Here is a 15,482-nt window from a genome sequence, read left to right on the forward strand (position 1 = left end):
AGAAAGATGATGGTGATGGAGATGGAGGAAACAGTAAGGAACTGAGACGTTTGGGATGTAGAATGACTTAATGGACTGAAAGTCTCAAGAGTGAAAACTGTTTTTTTTTTTTTCCTCATGCACAAATTAAGGGCAATTTGCTTCTAAGTTTTTTTGCACTCTGGCTCTCTGTTTCTCGGTGGTTTTTCTTTTATCCTTTTAGAGAGTTATAGTTGAATTTGGCCAGACAAGAACTGGAGACAATTTTCTAAAGCATCACACTTGCATCTGCAGATATTGCCTGAGCCCATTACTGAACTTTCTTCCCAAGTCCAAAGACCTTAGTACCAGGAAAGGCGCTCAGGTGCTTTTACCTGCAGGACAACGGCAGCAGGAGGCGCATGCCCAGAGAGGTCGTGTGGCACCTACGGCCTGGAGAGCAAAGGGCGAAAAGTTCCCTCCATTTTGTCCGGCCCGGGACTCAGCTGGCCCCTGCTGAAGACTACAAGTCCCGTGAGCCCCCGCGGCGCCACTTCCTACCCCCACTGTCCGGCCGGCTCCCTTTACCCCCTCCCGGGGCCGAAGGGCTCTGGCTGCAGCCAGGCGGCCTGCGGGCCAGGTAGGATTTCCGGGGGAAAGTACGGTGGAGGCTCCGGAGACTGCAGCAGCCGCCGGGTGAGTTCGGCGAGCGAGGGGACGTGAGCGGGAAGTGCGGGGGTCGAACTGCGAGTGCCTCTGAGGCTCGGGCCGCGCTCCAGACTCTCGGGGGTCGCGGGCCGTGGGGGTAACCCAGGCCGCGGTGGCGTCGAGCCGGGGCGGGGCGGGCCGTGGCCTCCGCCCTCTCCTCCGCCCTCCCACAACGGTCGGGTGGCTGCTGCTGCGCGCCCGGCGCAGGCTCCCCTCCCCGCCCCCCGCGACTGGCGGGGCCTTTTTGTTTGGGCTGTGCGCCCCTTTGTGCGGGTGCGCCGAGTTGCCTCCTCGAGGAAGCCCGCCCGGCCAGTCCCTGGCGGGGACCGGTCCCTGGGGATCCTGTTGCGGTAATCGGATCGGGTCAAAGTCCAGTTTTTCAAATCCTTCCTGCCGCAAACCTCTGCATCCCGGCTGGGCAGAGCGGAGGCTTCGGAACCTGGCTGAGGCAGACGGAGTTTTGTAGAAAACCTCGAGGTTATTGTCTGACTTAAACGTCAGCCCCAGGCGCTTCGGGTCACTAATCTCCAGGCATTTTTCTCGGTAGGTGGACGGGTCTCTGGAAAAGAAGTGAGTCCCCTCCTCGGGAAGGGGTCGCGTTTGCTGCGGTTGTCTTTGTGGGTCGCAGCTGTGGGGGGACCAAGGTACAAATGCGGGTGGGCAGAAAGCTAGTTCGCACACCCCTCGAGACTCAGCAGAGTAAGTGATTTATAGGACAGCGTGCAGCCTTTTCATTCATTGAAGGCAGAAAAAGACTACAGAACTTAAGCCAGCTGCCCAGTTCTTCGTCTCCCCCCCCCACAAGTCTTCTGCTTAAAACAAACAAAACAAAAAGAAAACTTCCATTAATAGAAGGATCTGCTATATATAGAAACCCAGTGACTTCTAGAAAACAGCAGGGACTAGTTCATCAAGTGGTAGAAATGAAGCCAGTTTAAGGGAGTAGCGGTAGTGCATTCTTACGGAAACCGGTGAGTTTTTGGTATTCATCAGAAATTTTTATAGTGATAACTTTATGTCCAATACAGTTGGAGGTCTGCGTTGTTAAATTCAGCGTAAAGTTTTCTAAAAGCTGTTGCAAAAATGTCTTTTTGTAAAAAAAAAAAAATTAATTAGTATTTCAAGTCTAAAATGAAGACAACAAGGACCCCATGCTTGAATTAGGGAAGGTTATTGAAATTATGCGGGGATGGAGCGCTCCAATGCAGTTGTTCCTCAACTTTTAACCCAGCAGCAAGTGGGGGCTGTTTGTTTTTTTTGATTGTGCTGAAAAGAAACATCCACTGAATGCTCTAGAAGTTTTTAAAAACAGTAACAAGTAGGAGTGAGTGTTGCGTATTTGTTTAGCATTATGCTACACTTATTTTTTGGAAACAGCTGAGATACATTATGTAATTTAATTCTCACTGCAATTCTGTGAGATAGTTGTTCTTTCATGTAAGGCTAGTATTAAAGCTTCTGATGCTACAGCCTCTTACTTGTTAAGTTACTTGCCCAAGATCACGCAGTATAGACAGGAAATAGCCATGTAAACCATACTAAAAATTCAGTGCTCTTGCCATTACTTTACACTTCTTGTAGTCACACACCACCAGTGTGTGATTTGCTAAAATTTATTTGGGGAGGGAGAAATATTTTCCTTTAAGAGCAAACTAATATATAAAGTCCTGGAGTTTCTAGAACCATAAACACTTGTCTTACCAAACTATGGAGCATACCAAACATTGGCCCATTCCCTCGTATGAGCAGCTTAGACCGAATGGCAATTTAATGAGCCCTGGGGAGATGGAAGGGTGGTGAGCTAGTTACTAGGCTGTGGTTTTGACTAGTCTTTACCCAAAGGTTTATTAACAAATTTGTTGGAGAATGTGTATACTTGTAGCTTTGGCTGCTGAAACATTGATGTTCAGGCACTTTTCTAGGCAGAGAATCCTAGAATCCAGAAAATCCCAAGGCTCAAGAATTGCTTTCTTTAGTTTGTGCTTTTAGTTCAAAAAAGCAAAACCTGCACTTAAGTTTTGTGTTTATGTCAGTACATGCCATGAATGTGACATCAGAAATAGAAACCTACTTTACTGCTCTTATATTCTTCTTAGGTGAAATGCGTAACATGCCAATGGAATTGAGTCAATAAAATTAGTCTAGCCTTTCTAACTAGTAGAAGCCTGTTTTAAATCTCTCTTTTAATAAGCCATCATAATGGAAAGGAACTCTTTTCTCTTGTGTTTTTTGCCGTTGGTCTACTTTATTTCCAAATCAGCTCATCCATCCATTTAACCAGTAAATACTTGTTGAAAGCCTGTTATGGTCTAAGCACTGTCGTAGACCCTAAGAACAAAGCAGTGGAAACAAAATTCACTGTTTAAGAGTGGAGTGGGAAGAGGGAAGACACAGATAGTAAATAAGTACTAAATAAATAAAATCCTCTCTTTACTGTACAGCCTTGAGCACCAGCCTCTTTGAACTTTAGTTTTTTCTTCTTTAGCTCTACCTAGCATGTGGAATTGTTTCCAGAGGTGAGTGGGGTAAATATTTAGTTGCACTAAACCTTCATTTTCCTATAACAAGTTATTAATACACTATTAAAGAAGGAAAAAGCATTGGGTTAAAGTTGTTTGTAAAGAAAGGACAAAGTGGACAGATAGAATAGATGGATTCTCTCATCTAAGAGTCTGACACCCATTGCAGAACATTCTGTGACTTTTAGTTGCATCTTCACATGGGTACTATAGTCCTTTGGACAGCACTTCTCAAAGACCAGTCCTCTTTGTGCTGTATTGTCATTGTTACCTCTCAGTGGTAGGAACCCACCACGCTGCTACGCCCTTACCACTTAACACACAGCTCCTGCTGTGCACTGGAACTTTATAAATGTTTGTTGAATGTGTGAATGAATAACAAGAGTGGGCAGGGTAGTTGTGGAAAATACGAAAATACAAATGCAATGCCAAAGTGGTTCTGTTTTGAAGGGTAATTCTTTGTAACTTCAGGATAGGTTTATAGGGTTTAGGAGGGATATTTAGAGAATAAGTGCTAAAAAGAGGCAGATGAGGACCTTTTGTTTTGTTTTGATTTTGAAGGATGAGAGAGATTTGACATGTTTGAAGGTAAAGGAAAAGGAGCCAATGGAGAGATAGATGTTGAAGACCTACACAAGAGAAAGGGGAGATTATAAAGAAGCCTTGGGAAGAAATAAAACCTAAAGCACATGAAGAGGTGAGCCTTGAAAAAGAAACATTAGCAGATGGGTTAAATTACTTTGGGAAATCTTAGAGATTGGAGTAGCTACTAAATGCTTATTCTGTACCCAGACATATAATTTTATTTTATTTTTTAATTAAAAATTTTATTTAAAAGATTTATTTTTGTGTACAAGAGCTGGGGGGGAGTAGGTCAGAGGTTCAGGGAGGATGAGAGGATTCACCAGAGACAGAATGGGGAGCAGACAGGCAGATTGACTGACATATACTACTGAGGGGAGCAGCTGGTGAGACAGCAAGCGGTCTGCAGCGCCATGTGGGTCAGTTTACTGGCTGGGATCAAACTAGTGCTGCAGTGGCAGTGAATTGCTTCATATGGAGACTTAACTCCTTGTGCCACCAGGGAGGCCCTATTACATTTAATTTTACAAAAATCCTATAGAGTGGATGTGCATTCCCATTTGACAGTTGAAAAAATTATAGCTCAGGGAAATTAACAAAACTTCTTAAAGACAATGGATATTTCAATTCTGAAGTCTAGGATTATGACTTCTGCTGAGAGAGTTTCTTTTTTTTTCTTTAATCTCTTCTGAAGGAAGTACTGAGTTGATGACTTCAGAGAGTGTTGAAGGTTTGGAATAGCCGCCTTGGAAAAGGTAAGAGCAACCAGAGATGAGTCAGAGTGCTGCTGAACAGCAGTTATTACCCAGCTGAGGGTAGTAGTCTACCTCTTCTGCCTCCTTTTTCTGTATGACAACATTTCTGGAACACTCCTGATGTGGGCCTTGGGAGACTCATTGCAGTATCTCGTAATAGAAGCTCTGATGCCACTGCTCCCAGCAAGTCTCAAATTGCGAGCTTCCGTCTTCTCATCTCCGAAAGGGTCTGGATTAGTTGATCTCGCAAATTCTAGGATTTTATGATTTATAATCAAAAAGATTTCCAGGGAGAGGGGGAGACTCCACGGGGCTTCAGCAGACAGAAAGTAAGTGTACTTAGTGGCTTTTTGATTTTTTACGGACAAGATGATTGAAGCCATACAACTTTCAGATTCAAGCTTGGTTTTCAGCTTAACCTCTCTATTACGATGTTAAAGTACCAGTTTGTCTTGACAATCTGAAAGTTCTGACATATTTCTTCAGTGTAATGCATTTACTACCTTTAGAGTCTGGTTATTGGTATTCAGGTTCCAACTCTGCTACTTCTGTGAATATCCGAGTCAGCAAATCTCATTAAATTTTATTTTTCTTACTTATAAATTGGGGATGTAACCATTTTCTCAAAGGTATCAAGTAAGATGATGTATGTGTGAAGTCATCTTTAAACTGTTCAGTGTTTAATAAATATGAGAAAAGACATTATTATGCCTGCTGAGGAAGGGGTCAGTGCGGTATAGCGGAAGCTCTGGTTACAGTATGTCCTTCCCAGTATTTTGAATGTAGAAATCTGTATTTGCAGTAGGTGATATTGTTGGATGTTTTTCAAGTGTGCACTTGAGGTAAACCTAATCTTGAATCAAATGTGACTTAAAAAAAAAACTCCATTATTTACCTTTATCTCTCAAATGAGAATTTATTAGCCAAATTGTCAGGAGTATCTTTAAATAGATGTTGACAATATTCTTTGAAAGTAGATAACATTGTTGTGACTGCCTCATAGAACTGAAGTGTATTGCTTGGTTTGTCTCCTCTATGGATAGCTGATTATGATGGGACGCGACATATTCAATCTCTTTCAGAGAACTCTTGATCTGCCTGTATCTTGTACTTGCTCTCTGTTCAGTAGCTAATGACCAGTGTACTCCACTCTCCCTGCCCAGCTGCTGACTCCCTTTGCACTTTGGCTGGCCGTGCACGTCAAAATTGATATAAAAGATTAAAGTCTTCCTGTCCATAGCACCTGCCAAGTGCTTTTCCCTGTGTGGTGGTGTTACCTCTTTATTCTCCCACTATATTGTACCTGTTTAGAAAACATATAAAGCTGAATTAAGAATTCCTTTGTTGTTGATTTCTGCTTATTTAACTACTACAGATCATGCTGCCACACGGAGCTGTATACTTCTTTCTAAAGTTTGGATCAACAAGTATATGAACATTTCTATACTGCTTGATTGATATACACCTAGTTGTTTGCCAACATCAATATTCTAAGTTACGTTACTACTAATAGTATACACAATTTTGTTAATTCACAACCAGCCTTACTAATAATGGATTTTAATATGTTATAATAAATATATTTCAGGTTTTTAAAAAAGACTTATTTATTTATGATATAGAAATGGGGTACAGGCCAGAGGTGTAGGGGTGGTGAGAGACTTCACCAGAGACAGAGTAAGGAGTAGAACAGGCCAACGAAGTACACTGCTGATGGGAGCAGTGGGCGGGTCAGGAGAGGTCTGCCACGCCATGTGGTCACCTCCCGGGGCGGGGATTGAACTCATGTTGAAGTGACTTTATCTTCTTAGGGCTGTGCTTTAACCCACTGCGCCACCAGGGAGGGTCTATTTCAGGGTTTTTTTAAAAAAGATTTATTTTATTTACTCATGCATGCAAAAGCTGGGTACAGGCCAGCGGTACAGGGGGTGCGGGGATTTACTAGAGACAGAGTGGAGAGCAGAACAGACGGATTGAATGAAATACACTGCTGAGGGGAGCAATGGATGACACAGGAGAGGTCTGACACGCCATGTAGGTGAGCGGGAGATTGAACTAGTGCTGCAGTGGCTATGGATAGTTTCATAGTGCTGAGACGTAACCCCTTGCACCATGAGGGGGTCCCATATCTCAGTTTTAATAGATCTAAATAGTACATAGTTACCTTAACATCCTAATTATTAAGAAAGTCATTTTTTATATGACTAAACTTTACTCTTGCTTTTTGCTCACTTACATAGGTCTTTATGGTCTTAGACACTTTTGTAAGCCATTTAGTATAAATATTAATTTATTTGCAAGTTTATTGCACCCAGTCTGATTTGTTCTATTTTATTTTGTTCAGAATCCTAACTATTTCATGCCCTAGCCCATCACTATCTCCTTTGTTGTGTCTTACATTTCTTCTGTTATTAGCAATTTGTGAAGAAAATCATCTCAACTTATTTTTAGTCTTTTTTTTAACTTAAGGAAAAATTAATTTTTCTTATTCAAAATTCATTATTTTTCATAGTGCTGTTCAGTTTTTCCTGGTAGCATTTGTTTTGGGAGCCCATTTTGAGCTTTGGGATCATCTAAATTCAAAGTATGATTATTATTCTTGATACTAATAGCCACCTGCCTTTAGTAATTAAAGACCATACCTTTTATGAGGGTATCAAGGCTATAAAAAGTAATAAAGTATCTTTCTCATATTGGTGTAAATATTATTTCATCATTTGCCTTATGAGAGGATTTATAGAGAACAGTTGTTTTCTGGATGGGTAATCATTAAACAGGATTAAAAAGTGGAGCCCAGAAACACTTTCCCTCTCCCCAGTGAGTGACAAGTGAAAAGCGTGAGGATTTCTAAGGGAGAATAGCTTCTTCCCTTCCCTCAGATATAAATTCCTACTAAAAATGCTACCAGGTGATACCAAAGAATATGAACTTGCTGTAAGGTGGGAAAAGTACTGCCACTTCCTTTTACTTGTACACAACCAACTGTGCCTGCTATACTGAATTTTAATAGAAGAACTGGGGTGCAGGCCAGAGGTATGAGGTGTGAGAGGCTTCACCAGAGACAGAGTGGGGAGCAGAACAGGCAGATCTACAGAAATATGCTGCTGAGGGGCGCTGCGGGCGGGTCAGGAGAGGTCTGCTGCGCCGTGTGGGTCAGCTCCCTGGCTGGAGATTAAACTCAAGCCATAACCACCAGGTTATGTTCTTTCACATTTTTTTTATTGTAGTAAATGTACCATTTTAAATTTTTTTAAGTGACATTAAACTGTCTTCAGCATGATTGTGTTAAGGAATAAGTAACAAAAGATTTAAAGGGTTTGGTAAATATTTTAGTACGTGCCAGTGCTTTTGGAGGATAGACTATTAAAGAATAGTTGTTGAGCAACTTCTTCCTTTTAACTATAAAAGATTAAAGGGTTAACCTAAACATTAATTATGTTAAATATATATCACATTAAATTCCTGTAAATAGTGAACTTAAGTGTTCCATGAAAAAGAATTCATATTTTAAATCATTATGATACAGGAACATACAGATTGCTCTTTAAAAATAAACCCATTTAACTCAGTCTTTTGATTGTTTACGCTAGAGTTCCAATGCTCTAGAAGTATATATTATCAACTTCATCTACTAAAGAGAAACTTTTTTTTTTATATCCAAAAGGGCAGGTTTATTATAAAAGGAAAAGTACACCTGCATAGACGCAAGTGGGCAGAAAAGCTGCCCCGAAAGGGGCAGGGTTGCATGGTGGTAGGCCGGCATCCCGAAGGAGAGCAGCCTCTGCTGAGGGAGGTCAGTGAAGGAAAGCTGCAGCATGGTCACAGGTCACAGGCGGCAGGCGTCTGCTGCCCGGTGGAGAGAGTTTGCAGTGCTACAAAAAGAAAAGATGGTAAAGAGAAGCCCTTCATAGCCACAGGTGGGCAGTAGGACTGCTGTCTTAAAAGACTCTTTCTGAAGTCTAGTGTTCAAGTATTCTAGGGAAAAAAATAGGAGGATTAATTTTTTTTAAATTTATTTATTTATTCATACAGAACTGGGGTACAGGCCAGAGATGCGGAGGGTGAGAGGATTCACCAGAGACAGAGAAGGGAGCAGAACAGGCAGATCGATGAAGTACACTGCTGAGGGGAGCAGTGTGAGCGGGTCAGGAGAGGTCTGCCGTGCCATGTGGTCACCTCCGGGGCAGGCGGGGATCGAACTCATGCAGAAGTGGCTTAATCTTCTTAGTGCAGTGCTTTAACCCGCTGTGCCACCAGGGAGGGCCGGAGGATTAATTTTTGATCTGTAAATATTAAACATAACTTAATTGTCAAATAGCAGAAATAAAAATTCAGGTCGTATAGAAGTACATCAAATACTGACCTTCTTGGGCTTTCTTATTCCGATTCCTGTACCTTACAAACTTCTACCAAGAGTTATCACTGTTTAACAAGATTGGTAACTATGCTATTTTTGTCTATCTTTATGCAAACTTAATTCTTTTTCTTCATTCAGCAATATATTGAGTGCATACCTACCATGTCAGAACATAGTCTATAGCCTTCATTTTTAATGCCCACATAGTTTTTTTTTTTTTTAAGATTTATTTATTTGTGCAGAACTGGGGTATAGGTCAGAGATGTAGGGGCGGTGAGATGATTCACCAAAGACAGAGTGGGGAGCAAAACAGGCAGATTGATGAAGTACACTGCTGAGGGGAGGTGCGGGGTGGGGGTGAGACAGGCATGCTGTGCCATGTTGGTCACCTCCCTGGCCAGGGATCAAACCCATGCTGAAGTGGCTGCAGCTAGCTCCTTCACAGTGCTGTGCTTTAACCCATTTTGCCACTAGAGAGGGCCCCCCACATAGTAGTCTATATGTAAAAATTCCATACTTCAATTGTTTCCCTGTGGACAATCATTTCAAGCATCTCCAATTTTTTCCATTATAAATAATGGTGCTTAAGTATCTTAGTGAATAGAGCTAGTATTTCTATATTTTATTAGTGGAATTGCTGAGTAAAATGTTCACAAATTCTGGGGCCTTCCTGGTGCTACAAGGGGTTAAGTCTCAGCACTATGAAGCTACCAGCGCCACTGAAGCACAGGTGTCCCACATGGCGCAGCAGACCTCTCTTGTCCCGCCCACTGCTCCCCTCAGCAGTGTATTCAGAAGATCTGTCTATCTGCTCCCCACTCTGTCTCTGGTGAATCCTGTCACTCCACCCACCCAGCACTTCTAGCCTACACCCCAGCTTTTGTATGCGTAAATAAATAATTTTTTTTTAATTTACAAATTTTGGTTGGTATTCCAAGACACCTTCAAAATATACCTTCATTTTTGATTCACTGTATCATTTATTTATTATGCAACATCGTTTATTCATTTATTGAATGCCACTAATGAGATCGGTATTTTCCTCAAAAGAATGTTCTTTATAACTCACTAATGCTACTTCTTGAGAATATTTTTGCTTATCAGTCAGCCACACCTCTACTTTAAAGAGCTGATTCATGCCTCCTAGGGAACAACAGAACCATGTTTAACTGGCAGTAGAACACAGACTCATATTTAGGTCTTTACCATTAAGTATTATGCTTGATGTTGATTACTTGTGCTTATAAGTTAAACTTTGGAAACATACTTTTTAAAAGACATTTATAAAACTCCATCTTCACTGAACATGATTGTAAATCTTCATATATTGTTTCATTTCCTTTGTGGTAAGGCAAAACATATGAACTTCTTTTTGAATTATTTGTAGCTACCAAATTTTCTGTGCAGAATAGTAACAAAAATAGAAGTAGTAAAGGACATTTAGGTAAGTGTAGAGGTTTTCTAAGACTTTCCAATTTCTAGTCAGTAAGGTTGATTCTCTGTGACAGGTTAAATATAAATCAAGTTTCAATGTTAAATCCTTATATTAAGAGAACAGCCTTGAAAAATTGTAGATCACTCTAGAAGAGCATCTGTTTCTTATTTTTGTTTCTCTAAAGATGTACTATTAAGTCCAAGAAATATGTGGAAATAATACTTTTAACTGTCAATTCTATGCCAGTGTAAATCTGCTTCATTATCTTGGTGATTATGTATTTTGATTAGGCTTATAATCAGAAAAGAATAAAAAATAATATTTGAGTTATCATATTAGTACCTATTTGTTAACATAACAATCATTTCTTCCCTTTTTTCCCCATTTTGAAAGGCCAGGTTTATTAGAAAATGAAGAAAGAGAAAAGGTGGTCCCTTCATAGAAATAGGTGAGCAGAGAGCTGCTGCTTTTGAAAGGAAATGGTTTCTTAAAAGAGACGTCTGCATAGATAGGCCGACAGTATTGGGAAGAAAGTTGCTAATATGCTTTAGGCTAAAGGTCATACACTTACTCATCTTTGTTTGCCACCTAACATGGAACCTGGCTTGTCATTACCTCTTTTTTTTTTTTTAAATTTAATTTATTTATGAATACAGAACTGGGGTGTAGGTCAGAGGTGCAGGGGCAGTGAAAAGATTCAACAGAGACAGATCAGGGAGCAGAGTAAGCATATCGATGACGTACACTACTGAAGTAAGCAGCAGGCGAGACAGGAGAGGTCCGCTGTGCATACCATGTGGATAACTTCCAGGGCGGAGGATTGAACTCGCTCTGAAGTGGCTGTGGCTTGCAGTGCTGTATTCTAACCTGTTGCACCACCAGGGAGGGCCTTGTCATTTTCTTTTAATAGTTATTTGCTTAGCTATGCACAGTTACTAAGTTTCCACTTTATTCAGGAACAGCCATTTTTGTTGTTTTGTTTTAAAACAAATACTACTTCATGAGTTTCCTTCCACTTTTGAGGATAGGTGTTAATTCCACATAAAGCCAGAAGGACAAGAAAATTAAATTCTGTAATATTTTTTGTGTCTCAGTTTTGTGCGGGTGATTAATTCATGAAACTAATTTGTATTTATTTGTCCAGTGAAAAGTAATGGTCTACCCAGTAAACTTTTGTTGTCTTTTACCTAAGTAAATAAATACATGCATCTGTTGAGGTTTCTCTGGAGGAGGAAGGGTTATTTTGAAAGAAATGGGCATAGTGTTAGGGAAGTAGAATGGGAAAGAAAGTGAAGCCGCCAGCAGGGCAGCTTTCACTGTTGTTGCTTTGTATCTTCATGAGCCAAAATGAGCCAGTGAGGGAAGGCTGTCACCATGGCGGACAGACAGAAGACCATTTTGCTTTTAATATCAGAAGTTAACTAGCTTGTACTAGGTATTTCTGCGTTGCTTTCCTAGAGTTTACCTGACAACACCTATCAAAGTTGAGGAACTAGTTTTCTTAAAGCTGAGGAGGGTATTGTCTCTAAAATTTTATTTTAAAATCTGCTTGATTGGATGGGGAAAAAAAAAACCCAGAACCTTTTGCTTAGGAAGTGGAACTACTGTAGTCAGTTATCTTTTGTAAGTCCACATATGTTTATGTTGTGTGACATTGATACACTTCTTGCATCATCGTCTGATTGTTACAGGGCAGGGAGAGAGGGGCACCGTTAAACCTCCAAATCTGTCTGCTCTCAATAGGTTCTGCCATCCGCTGCATCAAGACAAAACATACAAGACCTTTAATGGAAAGGAACTTTAATACAATTGGTGTGCAATACAGAAAAGACAAAGAATATAATTTCTAAATCAAACACCCAAAGTTAACCATCCCCTCATGGGTAGAAGTCTACCCCAAAGGGATTGATCTAAAAAGCAAGGCCTGAAAGCCCGCCACAAGTATAAAGCACCTTCTGGTAGGGACCCATAGAAAAGGATCAGAAATGGCCAGACAAGTGTGGGAGGAAAAAAGCAAAATCAGAATCAAGATAAACACTGCCATAGTGAACCTCGCCACAGGTTTCTCACCCACATTTGTCTCACCCAGTACAGCACTAAGAAGCAAGCGCAGTTTCTTCACATGTCTCTGCTCCCTGTGGTTCCCTCAGGTCACCCTCAGGCCTCCATCCTCCTTCCTTCCTCTTCAGTCTCTGTCCAGATTCTTCTCTTTCCTGTTCAGCTCCACCCTTCTGGGTGGGGCAGGGAACCTGGAACCTCCCCTTTTCCTGGGGACCACCCTGTTAACATGATTTTAGTTAAAAGTGATGTTATACAGAATAAGTTAATTTTAGGAATCAGTTAAGTAACTTAGTTTTGTTTGCTCATTTAGTTTAATTTTTTCTTCCAATTTTATTGAGATGTAATTATAAATAATTTTGTTTGTAATTCATACTTACATGGAGTAATAAATTATATTTCCTTACCCTTTTCTGAATTTGCAAAAGCAGAAGGGAATTTTTTTTTTTTTTTTAAGATTTATTTATTTGTGCATACAGAACCGGGGTACAGGCTAGAGGCTCAGGGGCGGTGAGAGGCTTCACCAGAGACAGAGTGGGGAGCAGAACAGGCAGATCCACGAAGTACACTGCTGAGGGGAGCAGCGGGCGGGTCAGGAGAGGTCTGCCACGCCATGTGGTCACCTCCGGGGCAGGCGGGAATCGAACTCATGCGGAAGTGGCTTTAGCTTCTCAGTGCTGTGCTTTAACCCGCTGCGCTACCAGGGAGGGCCCGCAGAAGGGAATTTTGAAGGTGGTAGTGGTAGAGTGTGAGCAACAGTATTAGAAGAAGATAAACAGTATCAAGGATTGGGAAAAACAAGAGTGTTATTTTAGAACTTGACTTCTTTCTTATCATGCAGTTTTTTATAGTGGCAGAAACTTTCTAATGTTTGCATACTGATATACAACAGCTCATGAGGGTTTTCAACTTTTTTAGAAATGCTTTGCTGGCAACATCTATTTGTAATTTCGTCGTTGAATTTTTCCATGGTCTTTTTTTTTTTTTTTAAAGATTTATTTATGCATACAAGAGCTGGGGTACAGGCCAGAGGTGCAGGGGTGTTGAGAGGACTTGCCAGAGACAGAATGGGGAGTAAAACAGGAGAATCTTCTAAAATACACTGCTGAGGGGAGACAGGAGAAGTCTGCTGTGCCATGTGGGTCCTTGGCCAGGGATTGAACTCATATTGCAGTGGCTGAGGATTGCTTCATGTAGTGCTGCCAGTTAACCCCTTGCACCACCAGGGAGACCCCAAATTTTTACATGGTCTTAAAAATCACTTGGCATTCAGACTGGTGGAGACTTTTCAAAGAACATATTAGGCTAGCGACTGTACTTTTTTTTGTTGCTTTAAATACCTGGTCATACCATTTTAGCTAGTGGGAACCTTTGTTGATCAGAAATTTTAACTTTTGGCATGCACAAGAGAATTCCTCACTTCTTTGATTTAACCAAAGAACTTCTTACATATCTTTAGTTAGTTGAAGTCTCTTTATCTAATATCAAGCTAAGTTACGGTTTAAATGCAAACTCAGAAGTCATAGTGCCTAGATTAAAATGCTGGCTGTACTATTTATGCAAGGTGATTGACCTTGGATGAGCTGTTTAAACTCTCACAAACCTTTTATTCATCTTAAAATGGGAATAGCAATAGTTGTGTAGATTAAGATCACATAGCATACAAATAGCTTGTTCAAAGTTGTGGGTTTCACTTCAAAATGCTTTTTCAAATTTTATTCAAAAGGGCAGGTTTATTATAAAAAAAGGAAGGGACGTAAAGGACCCTTGCACAGAAACAAGCAGGCAAAAAGTGCTGTTCCTGAAAGGGAAAGGTTTGTTAAAAGAGAGGCCTTCATGGTCACAGGTGGGCACTTTTGGGCAGAGAGCTGCCTCATCTACCTTGCAAAGGAAGAAAGTTGGTGACCAGAAACACCTGTATAGTCACAGGCAGATAGCAGAGCTCTGTTGAAATGTTCTTTTCTGGTAGCTAGCCTATTCTGTCTGTTACCCTCCTACTTTTTTTGAAGAACACAGATAGGAGTAAGGGATGATGAATGGATACAGAGAGAACGTCGTTTCTCCTAGTAGGATGTACACTTGTTGAGAGATTGTTGGTATGCCAGGTAAGCCAGTACTGGAAGAAGGAATTACAGTAGAACAGTTCTTCAGAGTACTTAAGTACCTGCCAGTCTAGAATTGCATATCCACTAAAATCATATTTTAAAAATTACTCTGAAAGAAAGAACATTTCAAACAAAGAAATGAGAGAATACATTCCCACTGAACTACACTAAAAAGACTGCACACTAAAGGATTTACTTTGGGATGAAGGAAAAAGTGCTTCTTGGAATCGAGGTCTGAGACACAAAGAGGAATCATGAGCAAGGAATATAGTGTATACTTATGAAAGTCTTAAGGATTGACTTAATAAAACAGTAACAGTGTCTTGTTTGTGCATGTAAAAGTGGAAATTACTCAAATATAAATAGGGAAGAGTTTTGAAGCAAAAGCATACCAAGAATAAAAGGAGAAAAATTAAGTAAATAGAAATTAGAAAAGGGAATGGGAAAAAATAAATTTAACAGAATGCAAGAAAGGAGAAAAAGCAAAAGTAAAACAAGTGGAATTGGAAAGTAAGATGGTAGAAAGGAATGTAAATATCGCTTATTCACAATAAAAATAAGGTCCGTCTAGTTCTCCAAAAAGCTCTTTATAAAGGGCCCTCCCTGGTGGTGCAGCAGGTTAAAGCACCACAGTATGAAGCTCTCCAAAGCCACTGCAGTACAAGTTCAATCCCGGCCAGCCAGGGAGGTGACTCACATGGCAGCAAACCTTTCCCAACGCGCCCACTGCTCCCTCAGCAGTGTATTTCAGTAGATCTGCCTATTCTGCTTCCCACTATGTCTCTGGTAAACACTCTCACCCACCACACCTCTGACCTGTTCTGTAAGCATAAATGAATAAATCTTTTTAAAAAAGCTCTCTATAGGGCCCTCCCTGGTGGCGCAGTGGGTTAAAAGCACAGCACAAAGAAGCTTAAGCCACTTCCGCAGGAGTTTGATCCCCGCCTGCCCCGGAGGAGATCCACATGGTGGAGATCCACATGGCGAGGCAGACCTCTCCTGACC

At 40.9% G+C, this 15,482-nt stretch overlaps 1 protein-coding gene across 3 annotated transcripts in view; it reads left to right on the forward strand.

Annotated features, from left to right (window-relative positions):
• Nucleotides 1-580: 580 nt before the first annotated feature.
• PHACTR4 (phosphatase and actin regulator 4) overlaps nucleotides 581-15,482 on the forward strand; it is a 71,245-nt gene continuing 56,343 nt past the window's right edge. For 2 of the 3 annotated variants that reach the window (XM_012722466.1, XM_012722464.1), the window contains exons 1-3: nucleotides 581-654; nucleotides 3,747-3,882; nucleotides 4,462-4,522. The gene's annotated coding sequence lies outside the window, so the exon portion shown is untranslated. Of the gene's footprint in view, nucleotides 655-1,111; nucleotides 1,210-3,746; nucleotides 3,883-4,461; nucleotides 4,523-15,482 lie in introns of those variants that run through there. The other variant, XM_012722465.1, reaches the window with a different exon arrangement.

The sequence above is a fragment of the Condylura cristata genome, unplaced genomic scaffold, assembly GCF_000260355.1.
Source record: "Condylura cristata isolate star-nosed mole 26May11 unplaced genomic scaffold, ConCri1.0 scaffold00008, whole genome shotgun sequence".
NCBI classification, from domain to species: Eukaryota; Metazoa; Chordata; class Mammalia; order Eulipotyphla; family Talpidae; genus Condylura; species Condylura cristata.